General features: G+C 27.7%; 1 protein-coding gene across 2 annotated transcripts in view; it reads right to left on the bottom strand.

Annotated features, from left to right (window-relative positions):
- Window positions 1-3,915: 3,915 nt before the first annotated feature.
- Window positions 3,916-7,273, bottom strand: part of LOC126746295 (uncharacterized) — a 118,639-nt gene continuing 115,281 nt past the window's right edge. For both annotated transcript variants that reach the window (XM_050454471.1, XM_050454470.1), the window contains exon 8: window positions 3,916-6,097. The gene's annotated coding sequence lies outside the window, so the exon portion shown is untranslated. The remainder of the gene's footprint in view (window positions 6,098-7,273) is intronic.

The raw sequence follows: 7,273 nt of genomic DNA, 5'->3' as shown, positions 1-7,273 counted from the left end.
TTCTGAAATTTTTCTATATTTACCTTAATTTTCATAAAAGAATAAAATATTTTTTTTTTGTTTTTTCTTGGATCTCCTCCAATTTTCTCCGTTCTTGAAAAATTTATAAATTTTCTTGGATTTTCACTTTTTGAATTCCCAAGATCCATATCTTTATTTAAATTTCTTGCCTTTTCCTAAATTTCGAATTTTTTCATGGATTTTCAGAAAATTCAGAATTCAGGAATTTCCATTCTGAAAAGAATTTTTTTCTTTGGAATTCCTTGGATTTTCTTAAATTTCTTCCTGTAATAAAACATAATAAAATCATTTAAATATTTTACACTTTTATACCCTAATATCCCAAGATCCCTATATTATACTTGAATTTCTTGGTTTCTTACCAAACTTTCATAATTTTTCTTGGATTTCCTGTAATTTTCTTCTTCTTACCTTCTTCTTGGATTTTGTGGTTTTGTTATTTTTTCCTTCGTTTTTCTCCAAATTTTTATAAATTTTCTTGGATTCTCAGTTTATTGCACTTTTTACTTTAAAATCCAAGGATCTTTATATTTATTTAGAATTCCTGATTTTTATAATATTTCTTGGATTGTTTGCAAATTGGCAACGATTTGAAATTTCTCTTGAACTTGGAATTTCTGGAAGAGAAATTCTTTGGATTTTCTCGTTTTTAAGTTTTTAATTTTTTTTTAAATTTTCTTGGATTTTTATTCTTAGATTTTGTGGTTTTTTTATTTTTTTTAAATTTCCTTCGTTTTTCTCCAAATTTTTATAAATTTTCGGATCCTTAGTTATTTTGGACTTTTGACCTTGAAATCCAAGGATCATTATATTTCCTTGGTCTTTCTGAATTTTATAACATTTCTTGGATTGCTTGCAAATTGGCAACGATTTGAAATTTCCCTTGAACTTGGAATTTCTGGAAGAGAAATTCTTTGGATTTTCTCGTTTTTAAGTTTTCAATTTTTTTTTTAATTTTCTTGGATTTTTATTCTTGAATTTTGTGGTTTTGTTATTTTTTTTAAATTTCCTTCATTTTTGTCCAAATTTTTACAAAATTTCTTGGATTCTTAGTTATTTTGCACTTTTGACCTTAAAATCCAAGGATCTTTATATTTACTTGATTTTCCTAACTTGTGTAATATTTCTTGGATTGCTTGGGAATTGGAAACCATGTGAAATTTTCCTTGGACTTGGAATTTCTTGAAGAAAAATTTTTTGGATTTTCTCGAAAGTTTTTAATTTTTTTTTTAATTTTCTTGGATTTTTATTCTTGGATTTTGTAATATCATTATTTTTTTTTCTAATTTCTTTCATAAATTTTTCTAGATTTTTAGTTATTTTGCACTTTTTACCTTAAAATCCAAGGATCTTTATATTTACTTGATTTTCCTAACTTGTGTAATATTTCTTGGATTGCTTGGGAATTGGAAACCATGTGAAATTTTCCTTGGACTTGGAATTTCTGGAAGAAAAATTCTTTGGATATTTTCGAAAGTCTTTAATTGTTTTTTGAATTTTCTTGGATTTTTAATCTTGGATTTTGTGGTTTCATTATTTTTTTTTAATTTCTTTCATACATTTTCCTGGATTCTTAGTTATTTTGTACTTTTTACCTTAAAATCCAAAAAACTTTATATTTACTTGAATTACCTAATTTTTATATTATTTCTTGGATTGTTTGGGAATTGAAAACCATGTGAAATTTTCCTTGGACATGGAATTTCTGGAAAAAAAAATCTATGGATTTTCTCGAAAGTCTTTAATTGTTTTTATTAATTTTCTTGGATTTTTAATCTTGGATTTTGTGGTTTCAATATTTTTTTTTAATTTTTTTTTTAAAATTTTCCTAGATTTTTAGTTATTTTCCACTTTTGACCTTAAAATCCAAGGATCATTATATTTACTTGGTTTTCCTAATTTGTGTAATATTTCTTGGATTGCTTGGGAATTGAAAACCATGTGAAATTTTCCTTGGACTTGGAATTCCTTGAAGAAAAATTCTTTGGATTTTCTCAAAAGTCTTTAAAAATTTTTCTTGGATTTTTATTCTTGGATTTTCCGATTTTATTATTTTTTTTTTAATTTCTTTTATAAATTTTCCTGGATTTTTACTTATTTTGCACTTTTTACCTTCAAATCCAAGGATCTTTATATTTACTTAAAATTCCTGATTTTTATAATATTTCTTGGATTGCTTGGAAATTGGAAACGATTTGAAATTTCCCTTAAACTTGGAATTCTTGGAATTTTTTTTTGGATTTTCTCGAAAGTCTTTATTTAAATTTTCTTGGATTTTTAATCTTGGATTTTGTGGTTTTGTTATTTTTTTTAAATTTCCTTCGTTTTTCTCCAAATTTTTATAAATTTTCTTGGATTTTCAGTTATTTTGCACTTTTTACCTTAAAATCCAAGGATCTTTATATTTGCTTGGTTTTCCTGACTCTTATAATATTTCTTGGATTGCTTGGAAATTGGAAACCATGTGAAATTTTCTTTGGACTTTTTTTTTCTTTGGATTTTCTCAAAATCTTTAATTTTCTTGGATTATTAATCTTGGATTTTGTTTGGTAATGTTTCGTAATTTTTTTTAATTTCCTAGGATTTCATGAAATATTTTCTTCTGGAGCCTGGCTTTTTCTAAATTTCATCAATTTTCCCGGACTTCTAATAATTTGTCTTATTTCCTTGGATTTCTAGTACTGTTCGATCCTCTATTTTCTTAAAACTTCTTGGCTTTTTCAATATTTTCCTTGCACTTGAGTTTCTTGGATTTTTTTTAATATTGCCTAAATTTTATAATAATTTTTTTAATAAATCTTCTTGGATTTCCTCTATTTTTTGCCTTTTTATAATATTTCTTGGATTTCTTGGAAACTCGATATGAAATTTTTTTTGGACTTTTCTATTAATTTCCTTAAACTTCTACACTAATAGTAACTTAAGAGGGCCTTTATTATTTAACTGCAGTTAAATTTAATTAATTAAAAAAAAATATATATTTTAATGATACCATTTATTTAATATTAAATATTTACGGTGGATTGCACAAAATCATTACTCGCATTGAACGGAATGACCAAAAAAAAATTAAAAACGGTCCATATATAGAATTATTAATGTAATATGATTGTTGCAGTCGACCATTTATTTAAATGAATAATCGAAATCGAATTTATGTTACAATTGGGGTGTTAATAATGCGGTTTTTTGCTCCCTAATATGTGCAATCCACCCTTTTCCCTTGGGAACCCTTATCATAGGGTTACTCCTTTGAAATTCCTATTTAACAATGTGTACTTCGTTAGTCTGTTTTTCAATAGCAGTCACCATGGCACTAACGTCTGGATAACTCAGAATCTTCTGGATGAAATGAGTCGGGGCAAAAACAAAAATTGTATAATGATTCTTGATTAATAAAATGCTTTTTGTTTCATTTGAATATCTATAATAGTTCTCGAGATATTTCACCGAGAACCCTCTAGTGTCTAAATTCGCATTATGGCTTCTTGTGCTGCAAGCATCTTCGCCTTGTTGCCAAATGGTGCAAACAATCCTTGGCACAGGTGAATATCTGCTAAAGTTCTAGTATTAAGTAGATCCAAATGACAGCTGTCACTTAGAAAAAGGGAATTTTCCGCCTGTCATACCAATTATACGGTTTCACCATTTTCTCGCAATAAATCCATACACGGATGCCAGTCGTCGTAATTGTAAAAAGCCATCGGGAAAACTATCCAGGAAAAGCGGACAGCTTTATTAGGAATCATTGCCTTCCTATGTCGCTCCTAACTAGATTTATTATACGTTTTCCAGGGCATAATAATTGTACTTAAATTTCACTCAACCCTGACTGTACAATTTTAGTTCAATACTTACCTAAGCTGGAGGAGACTAAAAAAAAGACTCTTGGAAATTTGTACAAATTTTTTATATTTATTCTCTTACACCATTTTGTTAACAATAAAACATTTATTTATTTATTCGGTTAAAAGACGTACAATAATTCATTCTAAATATTGACGAAATGGTTAACATCCATTAATACTGTACAATTATCTGATTCTTATTCGACTACTTAGTACATTTATGTGGACACAGTTTAACCCCGAAGGGGCATATTGTCCTAAAACAGTTTATATTTACATGTACCTAAGGGTTGTTACGTAACGCTTTGAGGAACTAGACTTTTCAGACCAGTAAAGGTGGGTTTCCAAGCGTTTGGGTAATTGTACAATATTTTGTACAATTTAGACAATAATACTGTTTTCAAATCAAATATGTAGAATTTAAAAATGTAATATTAAATTTAATTTTTCTTAGTTTTTGGTGCAAATAAATAGGAGTAATAGGTCGGAAATGTGTGGAAAATTTGTTATTTTATTAAAGACACTCCATATATTATTGCATTTTTGGAATCTATGGGAAATTATAAGAAATTTGAGGGGTCACATGCCATACTTCAGTGAAACAGTTCTTGAGATATTCAGTTTTTTCACTAGAAATATCTCAAAAACCATTTATTCAAACCATATCGTGTGACCCCTCAAATTTCTTTAAATTTTACGTAGAATCCAAATATGCAATAATATATTAAATTTTTTAAAATTTTTGTATAACTCTACACCGGAAACGGGTCTAAACTTTGTTATTTTATATATTAGACCCTATATTTTATTACATTTTTAGATTCTACGCAAAATTACAAGAATTTTGAGGGGTCACACGTTATACTTTAGTAAAAGAATTTTCGAGATATTCAATTTTTTCCAATAAAAATATCTCAAAAACCATTTTTTCAAACCATATCGTGTGACCCCTCAAATTTCTTTGAATTTTACGTAGAATCCAAATATGCAATAATATATTAAATTTTTTTAAATTTTTGTATAACTCTACACCGGAAACGGGTCTAAACTTTGTTATTTTATATATTAGACCCTATATTTTATTACATTTTTAGATTCTACGCAAAATTACAAGAATTTTGAGGGGTCACACGTTATACTTTAGTAAAAGAATTTTCGAGATATTCAATTTTTTCCAATAAAAATATCTCAAAAACCATTTATTCAAACCATATCGTGTGACCCCTCAAATTTCTTAGAATTTTACGTAGAATCCAAAGATGCAATAATACATTAAATTTTTTCTAATTTTTGTATGACTTTTCACCGGAAACGGGTCTAAACTTTGTTATTTTATATATGAGATCCTATATATTATTACATTTTTGGATTCTACGCAAAATTCCAAGAATTTTGAGGGGTCACACGCCATACTTCAGTAAAAGAATTTTCGAGATATTCAATTTTTTCTAATAGAAATACGTCAAAAACCACTTTTCTAAACCATATCGAGTGACCCCTCAAATTTCTTAAAATTTTTCCTAGAATCCAAATATGCAATAATACATTAAATTTTTACTCACTTTTATATAACTCTACACCGGAAACGGGTCTAAACTTTGTTATTTTATATATCAGGCCCTATATATTATTGCATTTTTAGATTCTAGGCAAAATTCCAAGAATTTTGAGGGGTCACACGTCATACTTCAGTAAAAGAATTTTCGAGATATTCAATTTTTTCCAATAGAAATATTTCAAAAACGATTTTTCTAAACCATACCGAGTGACCCCTCAAATTTCTTAGAATTTCACGTAGAATCAAAATATACAATAACACCTTCAATTTTCTTAAAGTTTTGTACATCTCTCCACCGGAAATGCGTCAAAACTCTGTTATTTTATATAGTACACCCTATATATTTTTATATTTTTAAATTCTACGCTAAATCCTTAAAATTTTGAGGGGTCACATGCCATACTTTGGTGAAAGCTTTATGAAGATATTTCATTTTTTCCACTAGAAATGTCTCAAAAACCACTTTTCTAAACCATATCGAGTGACCCCTCAAATTTCTTAGAATTTTACGTAGAATCCAAAGATGCAATATTATATTAAATTTTTTCTAATTTTTGTATGACTTTACACCGGAAACGGGTCTAAACTTTGTTATTTTATATATAAGACCCTATATATTATTACATTTTTAGATTCTAGGCAAAATTCCAAGAATTTTGAGGGGTCACACCTCATACTTCAGTAAAGGAATTTTCGAGATATTCAAGTTTTTCCAAAAGAAATATCTCAAAAACCATTTTTTCAAACCATATCGAGTGATCCCTCAAATTTCTTAAAATTTTACGTAGAATCTAAATAAGCAATAACACCTTTAATTTTCTTCAATTTTTGTACATCCCTACACCGGAAATGCGTCTAAACTCTTTTATTTTATGTAGTACACCATATATATTTTTACATTTTTAAATTCTACGCAAAATTCCACGAAATTTGAGGGGTCACATGCCATACTTTGGTGAAAGCGTTTTGAAGATATTCAATTTTTCCACTAGAAATATCTCAAAAACCATTTTTTCAAACCATATCGAGTGACCCCTCAAATTTCTTAGAATTTCACGTAGAATCAAAATATACAATAACACCTTCAATTTTCTTAAAGTTTTGTACATCTCTCCACCGGAAATGCGTCAAAACTCTGTTATTTTATATAGTACACCCTATATATTTTTACATTTTTAAATTCTACGCAAAATCCTTAAAATTTTGAGGGGTCACATGCCATACTTTAATGAAAGCGTTTTGAAGATATTCAATTTTTCCACTGGAAATGTCTCAAAAACCATTTTTCCAAACCATATCGTGTGACCCCTCAAATTTCTTAGAATTTTACGTAGAATCCAAAGATGCAATAATATATTAAATTTTTTCTAATTTTTGTATGACTTTACACCGGAAACGGGTCTAAACTTTGTTATTTTATATATGAGACCCTATATATTATTACATTTTTAGATTCTAGGCAAAATTCCAAGAATTCTGAGGGGTCATACTTCAGTAAAAGAATTTTTTAGATATTCAATTTTTTCCAATAGAAATATCTCAAAAACCATTTTTCTGAACCATATCGAGTGACCCCTCAAATTTCTTAAAATTTTACGTAGAATCTAAATAAGCAATAACACCTTTAATTTTCTTAAATTTTTGTACATCCCTACACCGGAAATGCGTCTAAACTCTGTTATTTTATGTAGTACACCATATATATTTTTACATTTTTAAATTCTACGCAAAATTCCAAGAATGTTGAGGGGTCACACGTCATACTTCAGTAAAGGAATTTTCGAGATATTCAAGTTTTTCCAATAGAAATATCTCAAAAACCATTTATTCAAACCCTACCATGTGA

Source organism: Anthonomus grandis, chromosome 17 (genome assembly GCF_022605725.1).
Source record: "Anthonomus grandis grandis chromosome 17, icAntGran1.3, whole genome shotgun sequence".
NCBI classification, from domain to species: Eukaryota; Metazoa; Arthropoda; class Insecta; order Coleoptera; family Curculionidae; genus Anthonomus; species Anthonomus grandis.
The sequence above is the reverse complement of the archived record's forward strand: the minus strand, read 5'-3'. Positions and strand labels throughout refer to the sequence as shown.